Source organism: Mercenaria mercenaria, chromosome 15 (genome assembly GCF_021730395.1).
Source record: "Mercenaria mercenaria strain notata chromosome 15, MADL_Memer_1, whole genome shotgun sequence".
Lineage (NCBI taxonomy): Eukaryota > Metazoa > Mollusca > Bivalvia > Venerida > Veneridae > Mercenaria > Mercenaria mercenaria.
In genome coordinates, this window is record NC_069375.1 from 71659524 (window position 1) to 71686793 (window position 27270).

General features: G+C 35.3%; 1 pseudogene; it reads right to left on the minus strand.

Annotated features, from left to right (window-relative positions):
• Nucleotides 1-97: 97 nt before the first annotated feature.
• On the minus strand, nt 98-26963 carry LOC123558404 (sodium- and chloride-dependent glycine transporter 2-like; annotated as a pseudogene).
• Nucleotides 26964-27270: the final 307 nt, after the last annotated feature.

Genomic DNA, 27270 nt, shown 5'->3' on the forward strand with positions numbered 1-27270 from the left:
TCGTCAAAATGCAAATGTACAATTACAAACGTATCACATGTGCTGTACAGAAAGTCGCAATGCAACAATACCAAATTCTATTATCAAGTGCTGTATAAAATGTCGCTAATGCAAAAAACTACCTAATTCTTGTTTACAATCTGCTGGTATAGAAGGTCGCTAAAGCAAGAATTACCAGATTCTTATTAGCAATGTGCTCGTACAGAAAGTCAAGTCGCTAATGTAACAATTACATAAAACGTATTAGTACTGTGTTCGTATAGAATGTCATTATTGCAAAAAAAGCCTAATTCTTATTAGCAATATACTCGTATATAATGTCGCTAATGCAAGAATTGCCTAATTCTTATTAGCAATGTGCTGGTATAAAATGCCACTTATGCAACAATTATCTGTTTTAGATATGTATATCAGTGATTGAACATATATTTTAACTTTTTTATATTTTTCCAGGCCAGCTGCTAGTATTGACATGTTACATTTGTTATTCAGGGGACATGTTATGTGATAAGAAATAGTTTTATTCATCATTAACAAAAGCTGTGTTGTCAATGGACGTTGGTGCTGCTCCATTTACTATGTTGCCATTCGTGTATTTATCACCTTCCGGTAATGATTGTTTCTCGGCATCAGGTCCTATCTCAACATTGAACAAGGTAAAGTCTGGTAGTTTGTATCTGTCCCCACGATGCTCATCTTTGGCTGGACCCCACTTTTCTTTAGGATGATTTATGTCAACAAGCAACTGAAAACAAGAGAACACGTATATAAACAATTCCAGTGTCTACTAATTCCAACAATTTGGTTACTATAGACGGGTGGTTCACTCATCGATAAATCCTTTTTTGTACGCGTATTTCAGCGTTGCATCAATGTAGCAATAATTAAAATAAAAACGGCGATAGCATTCTTATTTCTGAAAGAAACATTTAATCGTGAGTACTCTTTTCTTACTTAGATCAACCTATCCGATGATTATGGTTTCGAAACGCCGTCTTTAACGCACACATTTCACACGTTTTGCTCCACTTGTGGATTCAGACCCTACCCCAATGATACGTCTTTTCTTTCTTATAATTACAAGCCAAACGCATAAACCTTTTTTCTGCCCCTTCGCTCGCACATCATTAATAATTACTATTCATGACACTTAGTGCTGTAATTCTATGTATTCATACTCATTAATAGTATAATGGTAATATTTTATTGCACAATCTTGTTCTTGCTTCAACTGCATGAAATAATACCACTGTAGTGATATTCCTACGAAGCACTTCTTTTTCGCTCGCTCCGCTCACAAATCGTATTGACATTGCAACCAGCCCATTCTTTAGCTTCTCTCTGGTAATATATTTACCAGATGTAAGCATGTTAAGTAGGCAAAATAACAAGTTACTAACGCATGATATAACCTATATTTCTTAATAGGAAATGTCAATAAAATGTTAACTATGAGGACTCTACAACATATGTTTTATTTCTTCGGCGACTCTTCGCCGTGCACTGCTAATTAAGCTCAATCAGCGGTAGTCAAAAGAAACGAACGCTTTTTGAAAGAATGTTTGGTTTCAATTAAAACGTTAAATCAGCTTACCGAGGCTCCTCCTCTCCAACAAAAATAGCCAATGAACCAACCAGGAACAACAAGAATAGGCGCTGCAGCAGCAAGCCAGCCTATAGCGTCACCGAAATCCGGATAATCGTAGTCTTCCAGCTTTAAAGGTTTGTACTGTATACTTTTGAAGATAATTACACCCTGAGAAAGATACATTATTTAATTATGGAAACAAATCATGGCTACATAATTAAACAATAATATATTCTATAACATGATTACAATAAATAGGCCCTACTACAATCAAATATTAATAGCGAGCTCGAAGAGCAGGCCCGAAGGGCCTGCACGAGAATCGAGCTTTACGGTAACGCAAGTATACTTCCACACTTGGTGATGGATTTGAAAAGTTTCGTCGGAAGTTCTTAAAAAGCGCATCCTAACGGAAAGGTGCTCACAGGAAGTACTTCTTTCCGGAGTGAATACAGAACTTCATTCAATTGCTAAAAATTATTCATCACTCAACAATAATGAAAGAATGCTTTCCAGTTGTTTGAAAAAATATTATTTTCATTTAAAAGATCAAGCATCGGCGAGAAAATGGAAAAAATGTCATTAATAAGCAGAAACGGGAACGCGGTAATGACGTCACCGTGACACCGGCTTCCCATAGTTTTTGCAACGTATGATATTCACTGTTACAGGTATGGTGACACTAAATGTAGACTTTTTCAAGTGAAGGAATAAGGTCAGTAATTCGGTCGAAAATGTGCTTCCGTGGTGTAGTCGAAAGAAGTCCATAATAAATAGATCCTAATTTTCCCATTTCTTGCTCAAATTCGTGTAGAACGAGTGCTTTAATCACCAGTTTTCACTACTAGAAGACATTCCGCATGAAATGAGACGGTTGTCATGTTCATACACCCCATATGGCAAGTTTTGCAGATCGAAACCGGAAGTATGTGTTTATTGCGCGGACGAGAGTAAATATGCGCCATTTTTAGGGTAGCAGACCACAACTGATTCGCATTTCACTAGGAACTAAATAACCCCCTATTTTCTTTTCAGTTTTTCGTTAATTTGTGATAGAACTTTCATGAAAAATAGGTGTAGGAAAAAGTGATGTTCTCTAAAGATACGTAAAGACGACCTGAATTTGTCGTTTTTTATATGAAACAAAGAAGGATTTGAATTACTGACCTTTAACCTGAATGGGTTCTCCTGAATTCTTGTGAGTAGGGAATAGTTTCTTTGTGACAAATGAATGATGCATAATATTTTTAGCTAAATCCGATTTCTTTGAGCTCGCTTTGAGGCTTTGCCTTATTTCATATTATACTAGAAAGCACATGTCACATTGTACAACAGGTCTGACATTGTAATGAAGGGGCAATACGGGATTCGGTCGTATTTCACCAGTATTGCACTGTAAACACCATTTATTTCTCACGACTTTTAATTTCTACGACGCTTCCACGAACGTAATGGCCTAACTATAGTAAAGGAACCAGCGTGGGAGCCATCTGGTCTAGTCGTGTAATAGCGGACAGGTGTTTGAACACTATTTTTTTTACTTGACATGACAACAAAGGTCTAGATTAAAGCTAGTTTCTGCTTTAATTTCATTGTGGATCTATTTTTGACATTTTGGTAGGAAAAATGAGAGAGCAGGTTGTATTTGGTAAAGTGAAGCTCAATTTAGTTGAGTAGTACTTCCAGGTCACAGCAGTGTGATTTTGATGTGATTTTACAGTAAGCAAATGTGAGAAGAGAAATTTCTCTTAGAAGATACATGACCTATACTTTTATCTTCATTTTATATCGGTTTTATCATAACTTTTTAAAATGAAGTAAGGATTTTTTCTCTGAAATGGGTCTAGCTATGTTTGGTAGCTCTTTAAAAAAAATGTCAGTTTTATATAGAATACATAGGGAAAACTATTTACCTGTTTGTGACCAAATGCAGATGCTAAATAGGTCTACTTTTCCGGCAAGTTAAATGATTATTTTTAAATGTATACTCAGCGTCACTGAAAAGTTACCACCCAAATGGCCCTTATATTTTAAAAATCACACTGGACTGTGTTTAAAGCATAACACGACTACATTTTTGATGCAGCTGAGACGTCACTGGTGTTAAGATTTGTCAAATTCGATTAACTCCATTTGAGGCACGGGCTGCACGTGCAAAATGACTTTTTCCAGCAATGTCGACATGTACGAAAATTCTATCGCAAATCATTCATCGCACTTGAAAGTTTGTCGACAAACTAAAAGGAATACGTTAAAAAATCCAGAATATCCTTGTTAAGAATGCCATGTTTAAGGCACGATCAACGCCATCAGGCCGTTGGCATGGTTGACGCCGAACTTTCATGTCGTGAAATTGCACGTCATATGTGCTGTTCTCACCTGACAGTCATGAAATGGGTTAGGAGACATGATCAGACAGGGTCTATGAGTAATAGACAGCGCACAGGCCATGAAAAAGTGAAGTCGATATTGCATAAACAAGTAAAGAGGTATATATTAAGTGGTAACTTTTCAATGACGCCAAGTATATTATATTTGAATCATGTTATAGCGCTGAGGCCTAATGCCGAGGGTTATCACGACAGATCAGTAATCTATACAGTACAGAATATAGGAATTACATATCTGGATATAACACAACATCTATCTGGATGTAACACAACATCTATCTGGATATTACACAACATCTATCTGGATATAACACAACATCTATCTGTATATAACACAACATCTATCTGTATATAACACAACATCTATCTGGATATAACACAACATCTATCTGATATAACACAACATCTATCTTATAGAACACAACATTCAACTTGGATATAACAAACATCATCGGGTATAACACAACACAAACTCTATCTGTATATAACACAACATCTATCTGATTTACACACATCTATCTGATATAAACAACTCACAATGCATATTACAAACATCTATCTGGAATAAACACAACATCTATCTGGAATAAACAACATCTATCTGTATATAACACAACATCTATCTGTATATAACACAACATCTATCTGGATATAACACAACACAACATCTATCTGTATATAACACAACATCTATCTGGATATTACACAACATCTATCTGGATATAACACAACATCTATCTGGATATAACACAACATCTATCTGTATATAACACAACATCTATCTGGATATAACACAACACAACATCTATCTGTATATAACACAACATCTATCTGGATATAACACAACATCTATCTGGATATAACACAACATCTGAACTCTATAGCATCATCAGACAGTGTAAACAGGCGGACAACGGATTAGTTAAATATTTAGCAGAAACCGGGAGGATCAGCTGCTTCACAGAGCAACAACAATGAAATCGTCTGCATGTAAAGATCAGCTGCTTCAGATAGTAATCGAAACATATTTTGATTTGTCCTCTTTACATATAAAGCTCGACAATGCAATTAGAAAGAGATGTATAGTCGATGGAAAAAATGAAAATACAAACCAACAAACAAATGGGAGTGATGAGGACCCACATTGGGATGAAAAACACAAATGCTATTTTGGTCATCAACCGTTTTCCGAGCATCATTTCTATATCTTTCTTGAATTTTATCACTCCTGAAAATACAAACATTAAACTGAATTAAATACATTTGACAGTACATGTACTAGCTTCCTGTCCAGTAGAAAAACAAAAATTTAAAGCTGTCAAACTTTGTTTTGGTGTGTTTAACAACAATACTTCAAGTTTTCATTGACAAATATTAAATTAGTACCAACACATATGCGAATCAGTTCGCTAATAATCAAAAGTTTGACTTGTTCTTTCAATTCTAAAAACAAATAAAAAGTGTTTTATCGTGACTAAGGTTGTCTCAAAGCTTGCAGAAAATACTTCAATCAATAGGACGGCAGTTCGACTTGCGAGAAAAAATGTGTTTTTACATATATGTGTATGTTACTTGAATACGGCATGACTAAAACAGCAATGTTTTTTTATAAAATGTCTTAATGTTTAAAAAAAAACAGCAATGTTCTACCCTACACGAATATTGCATCAATGATTTATATAGAATGTCTTACCGTAACACAAATATTGCATCAATTAATAAATAATTTATTGCAAAACCGTGTTTTAACATTATTTATACATGTTATACGTCGGGCGTAATAATTACACGAGCGACGTATAACCGCCCGAGTGTATAAATAGTGTTTACACACGGTTTTGCTATAAAATATTTCGATTCTAATATGGCTTTTATTGTAAAATGTAGATCAAATATGATGGAACTGTTTCTTCGCGCATGCATGGCGAGTGTATAAACCGCCCGTGTGTATAAACATTTTCAAACACAGTTTTGCTATAAAATATTTTGATTCTGATATGTCTGTTATTGTAAAATTTAAATCAAATATGACGGAACTGTTTCTTCGCTCATGCATGGCACCAAATGGTAGTTCGTCACGCTCCTTTGTTTATACACGCCAGAACGAAATGGTAATACGTCTTACGGAAGAGATTAATTTGCGCGAAAATTATAGCAAATTATTCTGAAAAGCGAATAGCCAACTCAGTATGTGTGTTAATTGATCACTACAGTTGTGCTATTTAACATTTCGTTTAAAAAAAAAAATTAAGTAAAATATTTGATCAAATTTGAAAGCGCTATTTCTCGGTGCATACATGGCGCTAAATGTAACGTCAACCTGACGTCGACGTAATATTGTTGTGATGATTTAAGCATTGCTAGTCATATAAAAATGATTTACGTAAAATGTCTTACCGTATACATATATTACAGCAATGAGTTCAAATATACCAGCAAAGAGTAACGGAAAGCCTCCGACATAGTTATCTATCAGGTTCAGCAAGTAAAATCCGCCCTAGAATATAAATTAAACATCTTGCCATCTTTATGTTTCAGAATAACAAGCATTTGTATATCTGTATATCGGAAAAGAACAAATAAAATTTGAAATTTTTAACATTTTATTGACATCAATGATAAACTGAAGGTATCTTTGAAGAACAAACAAGCTGATCCTTACAATTTTTACGCTTACGGCACTTCAGTGCAAAGACGTATAATTCTAAAGTTGGTGTTTTTTTAGCACTGTGTTTTAGGTGTAAACTGTGTTTACATTTGAGTTACAATGCTCTGAGATACGAAGCATCTTTAGTGAGCTGTCTGGATCTCTAGGCTACAATCGGAGGGAGTAAAATGTAACAGCCAAGAGCAGTTGACCGTATACAGGATAATATGTGGTGAAGAAAACGAAACACATTAAGGTGGTTCTAGACGTTTAGACCTTTTTTTCTAAAACGCAGAATTTGATTAAACTCTGATTTTTTCAAAACTGCAGAATATACCTAAACAAATCAGCAAATAAAATACATAGGGTCGTGTGATTGATTTTTTGCCAGACTGATTTGAAAAAAATGGACCTCACGCAATATTTCATAATGGGATCTATGGGAAAATCATAACTTTCATAACATTTTCGCGAATAGAATTTCTTCTAAAACGTAGATTTTAATAAAACTTCTCATAGTTGTAAATAAACACATGGTCTATAATTTGACGAAACAAAATGTATAAGCTCGTGTGCTTATTTTTTGAGATATTTGACCATGATTAAGGTGAACCGGGCATATCATGCTAATTTTAACGTGTCATATGTTTAAATATCATAGTTTCACTTTAGAAATATAGCAACAGTTCCACAGAAAAAAAATGTTACTCACAGGTTTCCATTAATTCATAAATTGATTTTCATTTCCAAATGCCGAATCAAGGCTTTATTCTACGTTTTTCGGATAAATGACGTTACGCTATCACTTCAGGTTTTTCAAACGTACAGAACTACCTTAAGAGATGTTAAATATGAAAACGAAAACACACATAGATGCATATAGGAATTTTATAACTTAAGAATGAAAAAAACGGAGACTGTATAAGAATTTTCGGTAGGCCAAATAAGAAAATCGTACAGAATAGACGAATTAAAGAGTTATCTAAAATGAACATACACATACCTTATTAAAAAAATCAACAGAAAAAAGGACATGTGAAAAGCAATATTTCAGCAGAAGAAGTATATTGGTAATCGATGATAAAATAATACAGGTTCCGCGTTTCAGAGATGTTGCAAGAGTTCTTTTTCAAACACCATTATGTTTCAAAAATTCTGCTGACAGACTATTACAAAACCTGTGTTGTATAACTTGAATGTATATCAAACCTCTGTTGTCATTGGAAGACCGAGTAAAAAGAACAGCAAACATCCACATGCCCGGAATCCGACCATCCGAAACTTTGATTTACGGACCGCTGGGAATTCGTCCATCAAACTGGATAACACAGTTTCTGTTGCTGAAAACTACAAAAAAATCTCTATTAGTCTCTCGACTTGTATCATTTAAAAAAAAGACTAATATTTTATGAAAAGAAAAACTGCAATTAAATTTGTTTTACATTGTTATATTTATGTGGCTTTATCAAATGAACACGGTCACAATCATATGTCTATGATACATGCCATTTGGCGTGCACGCTAAATGCAATACATGTACATGTATATGCGCAAATATTCATGTGCAGATATAAACGTCCACGTATATTTTACATGTGCAGGATTGTACATAACATACGCATGTGATCATATTAACGCTTACACATATATGATGAGTACATGCACGTATATATTTTCGCGACCTGTCTGTAATTGATAAATATAATACTACCGTTAGTATGAGTTTGCGTAATGATTTATACTGAACTTCGTTATACTAGCCAAGTATTTTAAGAAAAGCAACGTTTACAAAAATAAAGAATGTAGAGATTACCTGTGAACTAAATCCCAACATCGTCATCATGAGGAAGAAAAGTACTGCCCATAAAGGTGAAACAGGCATCTGAGACAGTGCTTCTGGATATACCATAAACGTAAGTCCTGGTCCTGAAAGTATTAAACGTTACGTTAATTATCAGTTAAACTGAATGATTGTTTTCAAAATGAAAGTACAGGTAACATCCTGATCGTTTATTTACCTAAGGAAAAAGAAGTTACTCTTTGTAACAAAGTACAACCGCCAGGAGCTAACAAATCAAGTTATTGTTGAGGGAAATGTTGACCACTAAAACAAGAAACTAATTTCCGCAATAAGGATTATATCCTTTGAGCTAAAATTACCGTTTAAAAAGGACAACTATTAATACCAAGATTAAAACTGGCCAGCAACAAAGCCTGTTCAAAGGTCAATGAACATTTCAATTGAAAAAGCACATATCAAAAAAAAAATAACTTACCGTCAGCAACAACATCAGCAACGCTAGTATGTTTTTTAGTGGCCATAAATCCAAGAACGGAGAATATTACAAAACCAGCATAGAAACTGGTTCCACAGTTAATGATAGGAACTATCAACGCATCCCTGAAACACGAAGCATATAATATAGGAACTATTAACGCATCCCTGAAACACGAAGTATATATGATTGGAACTATCAACGCATCCTTGAACGCGAAGCATATATGATTAGAACTATCAATGCATCCCTGAAACACGAAGCATATATGACTGGAACTATCAACGCACCCATGAAACACGAAGCATATATGACTGGAACTATCATCGCATCCCTGGAACACGAAGCATATATGATTGGAACTATCAACGCATCCCTGAAACACGAAGCATATATGATTAGAACTATCATCGCATCCCTGGAACACGAAGCATATATGATTGGAACTATCAACGCATCCCTGAAACACGAAGCATATATGATTGGAACTATCAACGCATCCCTGAAAAACGATGCATATATGATTGGAACTATCAACGCATCCCTGAAACACGAAGCATATATGATAGGAAGTATTAACGCATCCCTGAAACACGAAGCATATATGATAGGAACTATTTGCGCATCCCTGGAACACGAAGTATATATGATATGAACTATTTGCGCATCCCTGAAACACGAAGTATTTACAGCGATCATTAGTTTTCACTCATTATTATTATAAACATCTTAAACTGTAAACTGTGCCATCAACCATCGAGCTCTCCCTACATACATTTGTAAATATAAAGAACATCTGCACTGACGGACATTTTATTTTAATTATTTTGCAGCATTTCTAGCGAATAAATTTAGTAAATAAAAGTCTTACCTCAACGAATTTGTTTTAAACTGGTTAAAACTGGACATGGCTATGAGACCTCCTTGACAAATTCCGAGTGAGTAGAAAATTTGAACAGCTGCATCGCTCCAAACCTTTAAACAAAATGTATATAATTTATTGTATGTAAGTATATGATTTTTTGTATGTATGTATATGAATTATTGTATGTATGTATATAATTTGTTGACTGTATGTCTATATTATTGTATGTTAACGTATCATTAATTATTGGCGGGGGCTATTTTATCCCCTTTGTTTTGGCAGCCGAGTCCCAAGACGGTACTTTATTGTTTTTCCTACGTGTATAGGTGCGACTGTATGCTTGTGAGACTTATGTGTTGCTTGTTCGTTTTTCTATGTTATTTGGTTGATCGTAGTTGTGTGTTTATCTTTTATCTTTGGTACATGAGTGTCTGCGCTATTGTAGTTTACGTTGTAGTGCGACTGTTTTTAAAGAACATGGCATTCCCTTGTATATTTGTCCTTGTTCAACTTTCCCCTTCGGATCCCACCCCAACCCCATTTCGCCCCTTTCCGTTTCCTTCCCCTCCATCAATATTTAGCCATACTGAAAAATTGGGTAAAAATCGATTAATTATGCGGCATAATTAAATATGTACTTGTTGGATGTTTGAAGCAACCCGTCTGAAATATTTTCCATTACAGCTTCTTTTTGTTGTGGGCCTGCCGTGTAATTGCGTGGCTCTGGGGCTGTGTTTTTGGTGTTCGTGCTTCCGAAAATCTACCCTTACCTATTATCTTTTGCAAGTCTTATATCTCACCTATGCGCATAGTTTGAAATGTGGGTGCACGCATACATATTTTTAAGTACACGCATATACTGACGTGCACGCGTACATGTATATAAACGTGCTCTTGTTATTACGTATGCAATTGTAAACTCATACATGGACGTATGCCTTGTAAATTTAGATACTCGCGTATATGTAGATGCTCGTCCAATATATGCGTGCATCTACAATGTAACTCATGAATGTACACAGTGCATACTTCCGCACCTATAAATTTATACTTGTATTGTGCGAAATATATTGATCAATGTTTAACTCTTAAACTGCACGCATAATTGCAAGAGATTCATGGATGCATGTACTTACATATTAACGCGTGTTTGTATAAAAATGTATACGTTCACATATACAACTTACATGTGCAGGCACAAGTTTCTACACGCGCAGGCTCAAGTTTCTAAACGTGCAGGCACAAGTTTCTTCACGCGCAGGCACAAGTTTCTACGCGGGAAGACAGAAAATTCTACACGTGCAAGCACATTTGTTTTTCACTCATGAATATATAGAAATGTGCGCCTCAGCAAAGCACACTTTCTACTGAAAGTGTTTACAAACAAATACCATTTTTTCACTATCTTAACGTAGAGAATACTTGGTGTGACTATGAACAGTTTTCATCTCTTAGTTAAGAAATCGATCACAAAACTCTGAAAGCAAGTCTAAAATATTGCAATCATTTTTTCAATATATGTATCTATGCTTAATACACAGATGAAGAATTTTCCTTGGAAAGCAGATCCGGGCTTGATTGAGCTTATGTGAGTTAATACAGCGTAAACACCACTTACTCTAACCGTTTGTTGCAAGGAGTAGCAATCGTGTGTGTCCTTTGTAAATCGTATCAAATACGAAATGATTCTTTTTCTTTCAGCAATTCTTACATGAAAGGAATATATTGCCATGACCGGTAGATTTGAGCCTTTTTGACATATCCGATTATAAAATTTAATGAAAAAAATACTTACCGAAGCCTCTGACAGCTTAGTAATGTTTGGTTGCAGGTAGAAGTCTACACCAACACTGTGGCCATCAAGAGTCAGCCCTCAGCCCTCTCACAAGTAAAATAGTCAACAAGATGTAAGGAAAAATTGAAGCAAAGTACATCACCTAGAGGTAAGGAAAAATTGAAGGAAAGTATATCACCTAATTGTGTAATAAGATTATATTTTTATACTTCATAATAGAATATCATCCTTCATGAAAACAAATTCATTTATAGATTATCCCTTCAGATCAATTGCTTTTATAAGTCTAGTTTAATTTATGATATAGATGCAGATATTTTCAGTTCTATTTCAGATGGCTTTTTGTAATTAAGGTAAATTAGTCTCAGACTGTATATTGAACATTTACCAAACACACACAAGCATTTTATCAAAACTCGAAGTTAAATAAACTAACAAACAGTCACATGTTGAAATGCTTTACTGTTGACACGATATTAACACAGTGTTATAACTTTGTTTTCTATGCTTGATGACTTCTTCCTTATTGTGCGATGACCGCAGTCAAATCTCGTTCTCGCCGGGATTTAAACCCTCAGTTGTCGGGTTATGTGTCAGATGGCGAATTCTTGCATTTTAATAGGTACATGTTCTAACTGCTTTGAGCTTGGCGCCGTATTTAGCTTCACTTCAGTTGTGCAACGGTAGACATTTAAACGAACAAGTGTTCCTGGATTCTGTACCAGCACTAACCTGTTCTCTGCAAGTAACTTCCGGCGTTTCACACCAATCAGGGTGGAGGACAAATGATTTCTGGCACAGCGTCGTCTATCAAATAAAGAACATAGTGATCGCCTGGGGATCAGGCTAATGACCCAACGGTCCATAGATCTGTGCTCTCTTTTGAGTTAGGTGGGTGAGCTGATTACTACAAGTAAGAATTAAGGATGTGAAAAAGCTGTTTTATAAATGAATACCTTTCCAAGTGTCTCTACACCTTTAGTGAGTACAAGGAAGATAATTGTCCAAGCAAGAAGATTACACAGCGACACATCCCACAGGAGTATACCCTCATGTTCTAGTCCTTCTGATCGTCTAAGTACACGACGCCTAATCATATAATATATCTATGTAAGAAATAGTACATGGCACAGATAAATATATCCGAGTGAGGGTTACAACACGGCGTCTAATTATATATATATCTTGATCAGAATTATTTCACGGCACCCTACCATATAATATTCCTTGATCAGAGTTAGTACACGGCTCCTGATCTTTATGATATATCTACGTCAGAGATAGTACACTATTATATAATATACCTTGATACCAACGTGAGAGTTAGTACACGGCGCATTATCACATAATTAGGTTAATTAGGTGGACCGGTGGTGTAGTGGTAACACGCTTGACTGACAATTCAGAGGTCCGGGGTTCGAATCCCGGTCCAGGCACTGAAAATTTCTGAGATGCTCTCGAGTGTCTCCCACCTAACTCAGAAGCCTGTACTGGTTCTTCCCAGGAATGAAAGCTTCGCGTGTATCGGTGCTACACACCGGGCACGTTAAGGAGCCAGACTGTCTGTTCGCAAAGAGCTAGGCTAAGTTAGCCGGACAGGCCTGTATTTTATCTCCATCTGTGCTGGGGCTTTATCTCACTCTGTCCCTCTGGTCAGATCGCTCTGTGTCTGTACTAGTAGAGGATGAATTTCGAGCCCTGTGTGGCTGCGTTTGCTATATGTAAAGCGCCTTTGAACGTGTTTATCATGAAAAGGGCGCTATACAAATCTGGTATAATAATATTAATAGCAACAATAATAATAATTATAATAATAATAGCAATACATCTTGATCAGAGGTAGTACACGGCTCCTGATCATTATGATATACCTACGTCAAAGTTAGTACACGGCGCAATTTCATATCATATACCTTGATCAGAGTTAGTACACGGCTCCTGATGATCATTAGCTTTATTTATATACAGTATGCACGGAGTGATCATTTAGTATATCGTAGAACACCAGACGGACAATACAATATATCTATATTAGAGTTAGAACACGGCACGTACAATAAAATATATCTATATCAGAGTTAGAACACGGCACGGACAATACAATATATCTATATCAGAGTTAGAACACGGCACGGACAATACAATATATCTATATCAGAGTTAGAACACGGCACGGACAATACAATATATCTATATCAGAGTTAGAACACGGCACAGACAATACAATATATCTATATCAGAGTTAGAACACAGCACGGACAATACAATATATCTATATCAGAGTTAAAACACGGCACGGACAATACAATATATCTATATTAGAGTTACAACACGGCACGGAACATTTAACACATCTGTATCAGAGTAAGTACGCGGCAGCAGATTATGAAATACATGTTCATCACAGTAGGTACATTAAAAAGATCATATGATATATTTATACCAGTTAGTACACTGTGATTTTCCATTTTCATATTAGAATAAGAGTTAGTAAATGACACATTATCGCATATCTATATTGGTGTTAGTATTCGGAGCCGATCATAAGATATATAGAATATAATACATTATACTTAAAGAATCCTCTTCTCACATCTGTGTCTCCGTAATAAGTTTTAAGCGATGTCTTATTGCCAGATGTGAGGCGCAGTACATACATGTATTTACAAAAAAAGTATCTTATTGTCAGACCTAGATATCAATTTGTCACTTCTATTGCCAAATCAGTGACTCTGAAATTTTAACCAAATATGTCCGTTTGTCAGACCTGCTTTTCGGTAAATTTTATAAACCTACTGTCCTATTGTCAAAGTAGACGTCCTTTGTCAGAGTGATGTCCTATTGTCCCAGTAGACGTCCTTTGGTCACAGTAGATGTCCTTTTGTCAGAATAAATGTCCTATTGTCGGAGTAGATGTCCTATTGTCAAAGTAGATGTCCTATTGTCAGAGTAGATGTCCTATTGTCGGAGTATATGTCCTTCTGTCAGAGTAGAGGCCCTATTGTCGGAGTAGATGTCCTGTTGTCAGAGTAGATGTTCTATTGTCAGAGTTGATGTCCTATTGTCAGACTTTTGAATCAGTAAACTTAACACTTTCATCCTTAGTTTCAGTACCTATTTTCAGTTATTCAGTTTATACTTACAAAAAGTATTCCTCACTTGCGGTTGTTGTTGTTGTATTTTGGATATCTGTTAAATCTGTTTGTAAAGAAACAACAATAAATACAGAACCATGCTAATAAGAGGTTTGATGGAGTAGATATTCTATACGTTATACTACATTTCAAATAAATTTGGACATTAGTTTATCTTTGATATATGTTATATTTTGATTGATTGCCAGGGTTTTATGCAGATACAACATTTACACAATCCCGTTCAAATGATACAGAATGCGTTATATCCAGAAAAGTTACAATTCCTAACACAGAACCAGTTGCCAATCGCAAGCATACAGTTTATGGTTTACAACTTCGATTATATTTTTCTCTACTGTCTAGCAGTCCATTACTTATTTACATAAAATGATTACATGTATTTGACAGCACTGCTGTCTTTTTGTTGCAAGTAAACCAACTCGTATCGTAATTTATATGTAAAATTTTGTAACATTTCAGCAGAAAGTTCACATTTCTCTTAAAAGATAATAGGTAAAGGTAGATTTCTCGGAAGCACAGAACACCTAAAACACAGCCTCAGAGCCTTAAAATCGTTCAAAGTCATAGAAATGTCTAGCAATGTTTTTCATATGTAAGCCGCCCCAAAGCCTTTCATAACACTGAAAGAATTTTGAAAACCGAACAACTATTGAGAAAGATATATTTGAAATTAAAGAAATTGACTAATTATAGACTGAGGCGGTTATTTTAGTTTTAGTAAACTTGTTACATTATTTACATACCGCTGAACATTTTTAAACAAATTTCTTTAAATAGATTAATTTCTTATGTTTATTGGTTTCTAATTAGGAATGGCAAGGAAATAAGTTATAAAAAACAGAAAAAGAAACAGTTTAAAGAAACAGTTTAAATCCATATCTAGATAGATTTTTTATGTTGCCACCGAAACAAAAAGGCTGCCATTTCGATGAAATATTACCAGTTTCATCAGCCGTAGAGTTAATCTTCGTATAAACTACAAGTTTGTTTGTTTTGGGTTTAACGCCGTTTTTCAACAGTATTTCAGTCATGTAACGGCGGGCAGTTAACCTAACCAGTGTTCCTGGATTCTGTACCAGTACAAACCTGTTCTCCGTGAGTAACTGCCAACTTCCCCACATGAATCAGAGGTGGAGGACTAATGATTTCAGACACAATGTCGTTTATCAAATAGTCACGGAGAACATACGCCCCGCCCGAGGATCGAACTCACGACCCCGCGATCCGTAGACCAACGCTCTTACCTACTGAGCTAAGCGGGCGGGCTTAAACTACAAGTGTCACAGCATAAACTACAAGTGTCACAGCATATACTTACATATACTTACATAACATAAAAAGTTGGAATTATGCAGTCATTACAATGAATTGTTTCAATGATAAAGTAATGTGCTTACTGCATTCTGTGATAAATCTAGATCCGTTTGCCCAAGGAATTGTGGCATTTAGATCCATAGAGGAATCTCTGCATTGACACGTGTTCCAGTCATTGTCACAATCACTCCATGGTAACTTTGACGTCATCGACGCAAAGAAGTAAAAAATGCAATACGCCACAATCACATTGTAATATATTATGATACAAGCAGTGATTAGCACTACACTCATACCAACACCTGTAAATGAAAGAAGACAGTATTTAGATTGCTTCCAAGTTGCTTTCTAAGTTCAAATGCTATTGACAGATACAAGTCCATTTAATGCCATTGTTATGACGGCTAGTAAACCAGTCAATATTTAATGTCATTTTATGTATTCACTTTCCCGCACATAATTTTTATAGGCTTATATTAATTGCGGAAAAACATGTTCCGGTACATATTCCAAGGAAACCTGTTTAGACAAACTGACCGACGTTGTATGACAGTTGTTGGAAACGGCACCTAATCAGAAATGCTAGCTGGAAAATGGTGCGATACTTTTGTAACTGACTTGTAGAAATGTTGTAAGAGAGGTATGCACACATCCTTAAGCTTGCTTAATCTTAAGTTCATTGCCAGTCCTTATTAGAAATATCTCACCTTTCATCGCAGGATTCATTCTCCATATTTTAAGCGGTCCGAGACTAGCAAACTGACCAAAACACAGTTCCATAAAAAACAGGGGAACGCCGAGAACCAGCAGAGATATGAAGTAAGGGACCAAGAAAGCACCTGAAATTTAACGACGAGAACCAGTTATGTTACGGTTTATAAAATAGGGTACCAAGAAAGCACCTGAAATTTAACGACGAGAACCACTTATGATATAGTTTATATGAGCCGTGCCATGAGAAAACCAACATAGTGGGTATGCGACCAGCATGGATCCAGACCAGCCTGCGCATCCGCGCAGTCTGGTCAGGCTCCATGCTGTTCGCTTTTAAAGCCTATTGGAATTGGAGAAACTGTTAGCGAACAGCATGGAGCCTGACCAGACTGCGCCGATGCGCAGGCTGGTCTGGATCCATGCTGGTCGCATACCCACTATGTTGGTTTTCTCATGGCGCGGCTCATATATAGTAACAAGCGAGCTCCTGAAATTTAACGCTGAGAACCAGCAATGACATAAAGTATAAATGGAGTATGAGAAGAAAATGAAACAACTGTATATAACACTACGTTATAGTGCTATACAGCCACGCAGTATCATACGCATTCATGAATTCGAAAGGGTTAATATGTCCAAAGTAACTGTGATACATATACATGTAAATTTATTTTCTGTTATTACCATTGTTAACGGATAAAGGGCTATACCTAATATAAATGTGATTTTGTTTTCAAGTATCTATAACAGTGTAATATACCGCCGCCATTTCTGTAACACAGGTATGGAAATCTCCAAACGTTTCCAAGACCTACAGCAAAGCCGACCATTGTAAGGATAAACTCCAGCTGGTTCCCCCATGCTCCTCGATTGTCGCTGACATCTTTCTGCAAACATACAAACAATCACGTATATAATAATCAAGCTATTTCCTGGCTTTATATTTATACATAACCTTGTTCGCAGGTTGTAAATTCAATTTACTCATTCTATGTCGTGAGTAAATCAATTATTCACTAATTTCATGTTCCTAACTACAAAAACAACAAACAAAAATATAGGATACAGGTCTTAGTATTTGACAGCATTCCAATGTACAAAAAATACGAATATTTGTCTTGCAAATGTCAGATGGTACGATCTTGTGCGATGTGGTGATGATCGACCAGTAGAAGTGGGGTAAATGTGGTTATCTTTATCTTTGTACACCACTCAGCTTGAAAACATACTATCAAAATTTAAGCCAAACATACAATCAGATGTACATGAAAATCTAAACTGTAAAAATGTGTTTTCTATTAGGTCCCGAATGAACCAAATGTAATAACTTGAACTCATCTAATCGAGAATAGTTAAACAGCATATAAGATGGCCATTCTGATCTCTCTCAGCTTCGTTGAATAACCACAAAATAAGAAAAAATGTGCAGTGTGTAAAACATAACATTCTTTCAAGGTAAAATCAAAATAAAATGAAAACTAGCTCAAAAGAGGATAACGGCAATTTCCATTTGATAACGAAAGAATAACATTGCATGGGGAAAAACAGCATAAAATATATTGATATAGAATTAAATGCGTGCTTGTGAATGTTACTTTTCTAAATGCAGATTCCAAGTTCTGGCATGAAGAATTCAAATGTTCTCATATAATGTTAAATATATATCTGCCTTTAAAGTTCTAGTAATACATGAATACTCAACAGTAATAATTATCAAGGAATTGTTCATGTCTAAAGACCCTTGAAATATAAGGTACGTAACTGTGAACCTTATTTTCTATCAGAACATAAAGGAGACGTAATGTCTGGCCTAGGGAATCTCTCTAGAACTATATGATTACTCTTGTTTAAATCACAGTCAAAAAATCAAATCTGCCTTTAATATCTGAATACAGCTAAAAGCCATCAGCATTAACTATTAAGAAACTTGAAATGTCTGTAAGGGTGGGTGCGCGGGAATAAACAAATAATCAAAATACTTGTTATGCTGTCAAATATTCAACCTCGAGTGAAGAATATCAGTTAACAATCACTTATATAGTGCACTGAAAACATGAAAAAAATCGTGAATTGCAAGCAGAAAACGCGGTAAAATAACTACCGGGAACTGGAGACAAAAATAGTTAGCAGACGATGAAAAACGTGAATAATTTAATATATCGATAACTAAGATATATAAGCGAGCGTCTTAAACTGGTAACGGGTGCATTTTATATTTTTAGTTTTGATAATTCATGCAATAACGAACTACGTAAAATAATTCTTTTAATTAAAACCTCTGTACATTTGGTCATGTACGAGATGTAAGTACTATAAATGGGTCGTTCCGTGAGGGAATCTGTATTAGTGACATGATATTAATATTGCATAATAATGAGTTGAAAAAAGAAGAAAATTATCGTTTTCCTTATGTTCATGCAAGTGTATTGTAATACAGGTATGTAAGGCAAATAAAACTCTACTATATTTTACAATTAAATGTTACTTGTGTTGTCATGGTATCGAAAATTACAAAGCACTCATGTATCATGAAAATATAGAGATGTGTAGATAAAAGACCCGTGATGAAACCAAAAATATACCGTTAAGTTATTTTTCAGTAAAATCATTTTAAACGTTTTCTAAATATTCAAATGCATGATGTTTAGCAAGTGATACGCATAATTTGTTATATTAATGCCTTGAAAAATGCACGTCATGAACGACGTCACGCTGCTTTCATGTTCTTAACGTGACGCCTCAAAATGCCAAAATGCCTTTGATGATTTAGTTAGTAAGCATCGTAGCTTTTGAAATATAACTAATTCATTTTTTTCCAGATTTGTAAGGTAACAGGGTGTTTTTCATGAATAATTTGTTATCTCAATTTTGACTTTTTTCACTTATACAGGTTTTCTCATGGAACTGCCCAAATATGTAGACTGTTTTTTAATTTGAAAGATATGTACAAGTAGATATGGTACATTCAAGTTCATTTTATATCTGATATTACTTTCTGTTATAGTGGAGTACCTCAGTTTTATAGTGATTGAGCTTTCACAAAGAAATATTTAATCCTATCTGGAAATGTGAAGGAAATGGGGGATAACACTTCTAAGGACTATTTGCTTCTCATATTCCTTACCCACTTAGAACAGAGATGGAATGGTTTCAAGACAATATTCTCCAAGGATGATAAAAAAGGAATATGAATATTAAGATAAAAGAAATTGTTTTGTTGGGACGTATATTTGTATGACTTTGTTATTGACAATATTTATCTACTGTATAAATACGCGTTCCTAGATCACTACTTGACAGTCACTGTATGTACACATATAAATTCAACAAACATGTTTGAATGATTTGATAGTAATGTTTACATGAAGACATCCTTTCGTTAATTACAATTTGTTATCAATACTGATATATGAGAGTACATAGTTACAGTGTTACCTTGTTTAACCTTAGATGACCTGACATAAGGTTGAAAAGTACGTCAGTCTTTTATCGTTACCTTTGATTCAATAGTATTCTATCTAATTAAATTATTTTGAAAACCAAATATATAAAATATACGTGCAGAAAGCTTCGGAGGTGAAAGATGTAAGTTGAGGTGGTGGTAAAACTTTCGATGTAAGTTGAGGTGGTGGTAAGACTTGGATATAAGTTGAGGTGGTGGTAAGACTCCGATGTAAGTTGAGGTGGTGGTAAGACTTGACTTGGATGTAAGTTGAGAAGGTGGTAAGACTTGAATTGGATGTAAGCTGAGGTGGTGGTAAGACTTGGATGTAAGTTAAGGTGGTGGTAAGACTTGGATGTAAGTTGAGAAGGTGGTAAGACTTGAATTGGATGTAAGTTGAGAAGGTGGTAAGACTTGACTTGGATGTAAGTTGAGGTGGTGGTAAGACTTGGGTGTAAATTGAGGTGGGGGTAAGACTTGACTTGGATGTAAGTTGAGGTGGTGGTAAGACCTTGATGTACGCTGAGGGGGTGGTAAGACTTGACTTGGATGTAAGTTGAGGTGTTTGTAAGACTTCGATGTAAGTTGAAGTGGTTGTAAGACTTGGATGTATGTTGAGGTGGTGGTAGGACTTGACTTGGATGTAAGTTGAGAAGGTGGTAAGACTTTACTTGGATGTAAGTTGAGGTGGTGGTAAGACTCGGATGTAAGTTGAGGTGGTGGTAAGACTTGGATGTAAGTTGAGGTGGTGGTAAGACCTCGATGTAAGTTGAGGTGGTGTTAATACTTGGATGTAAGTTGAGGTGATGGTAACACTTCGATGTAAGTTGAGGTGGTAGTAACACTTCGATGTAAGTTGAGGTGGTGGTAAGACTTGGATGTAAGTTGAGGTGGTGGTAACACTTCGATGTAAGTTGAGGTGGTGGTAGGACTCCGATGTAAGTTGAGGTGGTGGTAAGACTTGGTTGTAAGTTGAGGTGATGGTAAGACACCGATGTAAGTTGAGGTGGTGGTAAAACTCTCGATGTAAGTTGAGGTGATGGTAAGACTTGGTTGTAAGTTGAGGTGATGGTAAGACTCCGATGTAAGTTGAGGTGGTGGTAAAACTTTCGATGTAAGTTGAGGTGGTGGTAAGACTTGGATGTAAATTGAGGTCGTGGTAAGACTCCGATGTAAGTTGAGGTGCTGGTAAAACTTTCGATGTAAGTTGAGGTGGTGGTACGACTTAGATGTAAGTTGAGGTGGTGGTAAGACTCCGATGTAAGTTGAGGTGGTGGTAAGACTCCGATGTAAATTGAGGTCGTGGTAAGACTTGGATGCAAATTGAGGTGGCGGTAAGACTCCGATGTAAGTTGAGGTGCTGGTAAAACTTTCGATGTAAGTTGAGGTGGTACGACTTGGATGTAAGTTGAGGTGGTGATAAGACTCCGATATAAGTTGAGGTGGTGGTAAGACTCCGATGTAAATTGAGTTGGTGGTAAGACTTGGATGTAAGTTGAGGTGGTGGGAAGACTTGGGTGTAAGTTGAGGTGGTGTTTAGACTTTGATGCAAGTTGAGGTGGTGGTAAGACTTGGATGTAAGTTGAGGTGGTAGTAAGACTCCGATGTAAATTGAGGTGGTGGTAAGACTCCGATGTAAGTTGAGGTGGTGGTAAGACTTGGATGTAAGTTGAGGTGATGGTAAGATTTCGATGAAAGTTAAGGTGGTGGTAAGACTTGGATGTAAGTTGAGGTGGTGGTAAGACTGGATGTAAGTTGAGGTGGTGGTAAGACATCGATGTAAGTTGAGGTGGTGGTAAGACTCCGATGTAAATTGAGGTGGTGGTAAGACTTTGATGTAAGTTGAGGTGGTAGTAAGACTTAGATGTAAGTTGAGGTGGTGGTACGACTTGGATGTAAGTTGAGGTGGTGGTAAGACTTGGATGTAAGTTGAGGTGATGGTAAGATTTCGATGTAAGTTGAGGGGTGGTAAGATTTCAGTGTTAGTTGAGGTGGCGGTAAGTCTTCTTTGTAAGCTTTGAAAAAATTTAAAAGTGTTTGACATGATAAGACTTGTGGTATGACATTTTTGTAAATGTAAATTAAGGTGGTAAGATTTAAATGTAAGGTGACAGCGTGTGACTTATTTAAGTAGGTATGGGAAGCCATGATAAGTTTTACAAATACATAGCCTCAATGTAATAGGAACACAGTGTCTCAGTGTTATAGCAATGTAAAATTTCTAGGTAAGACAAACATGAAACCCAAATGTAATAGAAACGCAGTTCCCATTGTTATACAGGTACTCAATGTAATAGAAATAGAGTACAAAAGTGTACCTCAATACAACATAGATATATTGCTGTATGAATTTACTTTACTAAAACTGTGTTTCCTACTTACTATTAACCAAGGTGGACGGATAGCTCAGTGGTTTGCACACTGGCCTTCCAATCCTGAGGTCGGGGGTTCGATCCCCGGCAGCTACTCGGGAATTTTCAGAAACGCTTTTCAGTGTTTCCCACCCAACTAGAGATGTACTGGTCAGGAACCCAGGCAATCCTTGCGTGTATCAGTGCTATACACTGGGCACGTTAAAGAACCAGGCTGCCTATTCGCAACGAGCTAGGCTTATCTTTCTGTCGTGGGGGCTTTGTCTCACTCTGTCCCTCTGGTCAGATCGCTCTGTGTCTGTACTAGTAGAGGATGAATTATGCGCTCTGTGCGGCTGCAATTGAACTATGTAAAGCGCCTTTGAACGTGAAATTGATCATGAAAAGGGCGCTATATAAATCTGGTATAATAATAAATAATAATAATAATAACCACACCTTACTACGACACGTTTCTGTATTTGCACGTTTTTAATCAAAACAAATATCGAACAAGCTTATCAATGAATGGTGGAAAGTTTCATAAAATCATTGAGAAACTTTCCACGGGTTCATACAACTCCTTGTTTATTGAGGAATTTACGTATTGATCAAATATAAGATGTAGCCAGCCATTCACAGAGCCGCTTATCTGTATACGCTTATATCTGTCACTGACCTATCAGAGACCAATATGAATATCAAAATAAACAAATGATAAAAATTGTCATTAAATTATATAATTGTCTATCTGTCATAAGTGTTTATACACTAATGCAATGCAATATTTTGTGTAAATCTTAGTTAGAATGCAATCTGTTAATGTTATTTGCTGTTACCGTTTACTATAAATAATACTTGCATAAATTATACGGGTAATTGTTTCCTTTAAACATATTTATTCCCAGATAGTGGGTATAAAGATTAATATACAATGTAAATGCTAACAATGAATTAAGATTTCGTCGACAGTGTTCTAAATACTATGTATATTTGTAAGACTACAATCATAATTATTACATGATTTCAACAACTCTTCGATGCATAATTTGTGCTATATTACTACTTAAACAGAATTCGACTTTGTTTGGCCAAAGTCATACTTGATACAGTGACAAATTGAAAATTGGTTCTGATGTCATGTAATAAAATACTTATTGAATGACTCGGCGGTCAATCTTAAAAAACTATTTCCAATGTCAATAAGAACAAGGGCAAAAGTTTTGACTACTGTTCGGCAAGGGATTCAATAAGCGTATATTTATTATTACATGACTCCATATACAATTCGTAAATCAATAGTTGGTGTTATATAACTTGCCTTTACCAAAATATGTTTATTTGCCTAATAAGTAATAAAATTGAAAGTTAAACTGTAAAAAATTATTTCTGAGTTTATGTTTTGACTATTAACCGACAAGCCATGCAATATTCAGTACTGTAATACAGGCGTTTACAATGTAAAAAATGTAATCAGTACTGTAATACGGGCGTTCACACGGTGCAGTAATGTAATCAGTACAGTAATACGGGCGTTCACACGGTACAAGAATGTAATGAGTACAGTAATACAGGCGTTCACACGGTACAAGAATGTAATCAGTACTGTAATTCGGGCGTTCACACGGTACAAGAATGTAATGAGTACAGTAATACAGCCGTTCACACGGTACAAGAATGTAATGAGTACAGTAATAGGGCGTTCACACGGTACAAGAATGTAATCAGTACTTTCACACGGTACAAGAATGTAATCAGTACAGTAATACGGGCGTTCACACGGTACAAGAATGTAATCAGTACTGTAATACGGACGTTCACACGGTACAAGAATGTAATCAGTACTGTAATACGGACGTTCACACGGTACAAGAATGTAATCAGTACTGTAATATGGGCGTTCACACGGTACAAGAATGTAATCAGTACAGTAATACGGGCGTTCACACGGTATAAGAATGTAATGAGTACAGTAATACGGGCGTTCACACGGCACAAAAATGTAATCAGTACTTTAATACGGGCGTTCACACGGTAAATGAATGGCGTCATTATTGGTTTTCACAATGTATATCATTCCTAACGATATGAGAATGGTTTAGTAAATATTTTGACAATTCAAGGACATAAACAGTGTGAGAAACAGTAACAACCGGACTATTCGGTAGAAATTGTAGAAGAAAGTTCAGATATGCCAGTCCACCTGATTTGAAATGTTCATTTTCTTTTGTATTACTACGGAAGAGTATAAGTGTCAGGTGTACTTTATTTATTAACTCAAAATTTCGAGATACGTTACTCTAAGTGTCGAGTTACGTAACTTTAAATGTCGAGATAGTAACAATTTCGAATTTCATTTCTCAAACTTTGTCGCACAATTGTAAAATTTCAAGCTTACTGATACATAAATACACAATGTATTTTCTTTTCGAACCATGTCCTACAATGTTTTGTTATCCTGCGAATCCAGTCACTTGTTTATATCGAATGTTATATCACTGACCAACAGCTGTTAAAAGAAAAAGAAAATATCTAACGGACACTAAACTTTAAACAACTTGTTGGGTTTACATGCTGAAAAGGGTACTTTACAAACAACACTGCAAATCTTGTTTTCGTTTCTTTATCAGGAAAAGATTTTTAGAAAGCGCATAACGTGTGAACAAATATGATAGTTTTAAATTTCAGAAAATTGCTTACAATGGAAGTTCCTATTATACTTGCTTAAGACGTCATTGACACACTTATATAATTACCTTTTTCTTCAAAATACAACTTTATAATAAATTGAGAAGTGATGTTAACTTTCATAGATAAGTTTAAAAACCAACTGTTTTTTCCCCCGAAAACTGAAGTGGAGTTTTTTTTGGGGTAACTATGCAAACAAAACCATTTATTTTTCTGCCATGTTAGTAATTTTGAAGACAGATTTGAAACTTATTTCAAAACACTGACGTACGAGTATTTTAGATATACTAAAAAGAAAACAGAAGTTTGAAAAGTAATATGAAATAATCAACAATTCAATTGGGCGATTAGTTCAAAACATATACGTAGAGCTCGGACAAAAAGTAACATTTTCCAATGTGTACTAAGCAAGAGACCTAAACGGTTTAAAAACCGAACATTTTGATGATAATCTAAAGCCGCGGAGTTTCGTGAATTAAGCTCTCAAATTCAAAATCGTTCACTGGGTTAAAAAAAATGATTTTATGTTTTCAGCATTACGGAAAGTGATTTTATTTTCACCATGGTAACATTTGAAAAGAAAAGAGATATAGAGTTATTTTCTGATAAATCATTCCCATTGTTTTCAGATTCAACATTAACGTATTTTATACATTTCCTATAACTGCACTTGATAAATTATAAATGCACACTTTCAGTGAAAGAAATGCAACATCAAGTATGTTGAAATATGACACAACGAAAAAAAAGATGTTTTATTTCTCCAGGAAGTGACTGACGTGTTCTCCGAAGACAATTTTTTTTTAGTTTAACGCATCAAAATTTCTTTTTATATAAAGTATATGTGAAATGTGAGGGAATTTTTTGACGTATTTACGTATGAAAGTTCGGCAATATGATATTTCTTTATCCAGTTGTATTTAAACAAATGAGCTTATGCATAATTATATTTGTACAATAATATTCTAAAAGTTGGCACTGTTCATGATCTTGTTCTAAAAGTTGGCACTGTTCATGATCTTGTTCTAAAATTTGGTACTGTTCATACAAAACTTGAACTGCCCATAATCAATGAAAACAACGGAAATACTGCGAGCATTTAACAAGTAAAAGCTAAATCAGTAATTTATTTACTAATCCGGTAGGTGTGTGGCTCAGCCGTGAGTTATAAATGTGGCTAAGCCAGTAGGTGTGTGTCTCAGCCGTTTTTTTTTTTTTTTGTTTTTTGTTTTTTTTCTTTTTTGTTTTGTTTTGTTTTTTGTCTCCATGTCGTATGCTATAAGAGGATTAACACTTTGTTTTAAACGGATTAGCTATTCCCTCTTTTCAAATATTTCTTCTTTGATTTTCATATTCTACTAATTGCGACATTTTGTCAGTACTTGTTTGCATTATATTATATAAAGCAGCGAGTTTTAACATATATGATAGACATTGAAACACAAAATGAACAGATAAATTCACAAGAACTTCAAATGAATTGGCAGGGATTCTAACATTTTGCGTTCTTATACTTTTAATTTGTAATGTCCTTGTGTATTATTTAATGTAATTGAATATAAAATAGTGTATTTACCTTGTCACCCATCTTACTATATATAAATCCTAGATATAGTCTTGTATAAATAAAATAATTTAACAAATCGCAATTTATTGAAACAAAATCTGAGTGTAACGTAAGACTGTTAAATGAGTACAGATACTGATAGAGACATTTATCAAAACTTTGAAGGATTTTATATTCATTGCGATATAAAAGTTTTGACCCGGATACCTTTCTGAGCATGCGTACTCGCCGCTGATAAGGGCATGTATATGTTAGATTTGAACGCAGATTCGATAGCGTTTGACCGAAAATTAAAAGAAAATCAGAAAAGTCTTTTATCGTTGAAGGATTAATAAATCATATATACGGTAATGTGAAAAAGATTGGAATTATTATGTAACAGAATCAATTTTGATAAAAGCGAAATCCACTATTCTTATGCTGAAACAACAGCTTTGTCATACAATAATCGAAACAATAATAAATTTAATATATA